Source organism: Triturus cristatus, chromosome 4_1 (genome assembly GCF_964204655.1).
Source record: "Triturus cristatus chromosome 4_1, aTriCri1.1, whole genome shotgun sequence".
In the NCBI taxonomy this organism is placed as follows: domain Eukaryota; kingdom Metazoa; phylum Chordata; class Amphibia; order Caudata; family Salamandridae; genus Triturus; species Triturus cristatus.
In genome coordinates, this window is record NC_140585.1 from 135180704 (window position 1) to 135183203 (window position 2500).

At 40.1% G+C, this 2500-nt stretch overlaps 2 non-coding genes across 2 annotated transcripts; both read right to left on the bottom strand.

The window, feature by feature from the left end:
* Positions 1 to 813: 813 nt before the first annotated feature.
* On the bottom strand, positions 814 to 886 carry TRNAR-UCG (transfer RNA arginine (anticodon UCG)). Its single transcript has one exon. It is a non-coding gene; the product is annotated as a tRNA-Arg (tRNA).
* A 1517-nt stretch (positions 887 to 2403) lies between these two features.
* TRNAR-UCG (transfer RNA arginine (anticodon UCG)) lies at positions 2404 to 2476 on the bottom strand. Its single transcript has one exon. It is a non-coding gene; the product is annotated as a tRNA-Arg (tRNA).
* Positions 2477 to 2500: the final 24 nt, after the last annotated feature.

A 2500-nucleotide genomic window follows, 5' to 3' on the forward strand; every position in this document is an offset into this window, starting at 1 on the left:
CATTAGGCCACTGAGGCGCACATGCATAGCTCTTTTCTAGAGGGATTATTTAAATGTATTCTATGGTCAGACACCGGTGTGTGCACACAGGGCATTTCTCACTTCTCTCTATAAGTAAACTTCCCATTTTCATCCTCTTCCATTCCCAACTTTAACGCTCTCTTCTATGCTATAATGGAGACTTTGCAATTTTAGCAAGTGGAGAGAAATTGGAGAACCACTTTCGACTCCACACTTCTTCTTCACTTACTTCTTTTCTCAATATACTGGGCTTAGAAAATGGTATCAAGCCATCCTTATCATCAGTAGGACACGGAAAGAGGCACTAAGTCTCCTAACCAAGTTCAACCACACTCTGCAACTTAACCATTGCACTACAAATTAGGCAAAGGGGCATCAGCAAAGGCAGCCAATGTGCCGATCCTTTATATATTTTGTGTAGTACTTTTCTTACTCGGAGGCAAAATCAGCACTTTAACTGCCCAAATCATACAGATTTTACACATGTAGCACTCTATGCACACATAGGCACACACCTTGCAGTTCTTCTACACACACTTAAGCTAAAAACCCATTCTGTCACGTCAAAATTCTGCAAACCTATTACATATTCAGTGCGTCGGCATAGAAGCACTTTTTAATGCCACTAAAATGCACAAGAAGTTAGACTGAAGATGCAACCTGAATGAGTTTACAGTATGTACTCCACTTTATTAATGATTAGTAATGAGAAAGTGAGGACTACAAGAGTATTGGAAAATACTTTTTCCACTCTGAATGTAAAGCAGATTGTGTGACCAATTTACCCAAAAACGACCACGAAGGGACTCGAACCCTCAATCTTCTGATCCGAAGTCAGACGCCTTATCCATTAGGCCACGCGGTCATCCGTCCACCTGAGATGATTTTTATCATGTAGGTGGTATGCATGGATGGAGAACATATTATTGAAAGGTATTCAGGTTTACATCCCATAGTGTTCTTTCAGCTCTTTTCGCTGGAAGCACTTTTTTGGAATCTATATATTGAGAATTTTATGAGTACGATATGCTTTTGTTTTCCTTTTTCCATACAAACCTCTTTCCACATGAGTTTAAAGCTCATTTGTATTCTCTACCTAGCTCTGGAAGTTTCCAGACGTGGAGTGAAACTGTTTTGAAAGTAGGACAAATTGCTCCTTCCTGCATATGCTAATTTTTCACACTCACATAGGTTGTATACGTTTTATGTATCCTGGCTTGACCTATTCAAGTAGCTGAAAGCCTGTCACCACCTCTAGAAACAAGATTCACACCAATCCAATTCATATAATTTTTTCCAAAGGAATATGTTCTGGCCGGTCGAAAATGCATCTCACAAAAATAGGCATTTAAAAATCTACTTTGCAGTTTCAGAACACTAACATGACTGTGAAGTGTACACAAGTAAAATGGGACCGTTTCAAAGTACCTAATCCCTCATAAACTTCTGAGAGGAAGCATGTAATAAATCTACCTAATTTTCTGGAAAAGAAAGAGGGAGGATTTTTGTTATCACCTCCGATGGGACTTGAACCCACAATCCCTGGCTTAGGAGGCCAGTGCCTTAGCCATTAGGCCACTGAGGCACACATGCATAGCTCTTTTCTAGAGGCATTATTTAAATGTATTCTATGGTCAGACACCGGTGTGTGCACACAGGGCATTTCTCACTTCTCTCTATAAGTAAACTTCCCATTTTCATCCTCTTCCATTCCCGAATTTAACGCTCTCTTCTATGCTATAATGGAGACTTTGCAATTTTAGCAAGTGGAGAGAAATTGGAGAACCACTTTCGACTCCACACTTCTTCTTCACTTACTTCTTTTCTCAATATACTGGGCTTAGAAAATGGTATCAAGCCATCCTTATCATCAGATGGACACGGAAAGAGGCACTAAGTCTCCTAACCAAGTTCAACCACACTCTGCAACTTAACCATTGCACTACAAATTAGGCAACGGGGGCATCAGCAAAGGCAGCCAATGTGCCGATCCTTTATACATTTTGTGTAGTACTTTTCTTACTCGGAGGCAAAATCAGCACTTTAACTGCCCAAATCATACAGATTTTACACATGTAGCACTCTATGCACACATAGGCACACACCTTGCAGTTCTTCTACACACACTTAAGCTAAAAACCCATTCTGTCACGTCAAAATTCTGCAAACCTATTACATATTCAGTGTTTCGGCATAGAAGCACTTTTTAATGCCACTAAAATGCACAAGAAGTTAGACTGAAGATGCAACCTGAATGAGTTTACAGTATGTACTCCACTTTATTAATGATTAGTAATGAGAAAGTGAGGACTACAAGAGTATTGGAAAAGACTTTTTCCACTCTGAATGTAAAGCAGATTGTGTGACCAATTTACCCAAAAACGACCACGAAGGGACTCGAACCCTCAATCTTCTGATCCGAAGTCAGACGCCTTATCCATTAGGCCACGCGGTCATTCGTCCACCTGAGATGATTTTT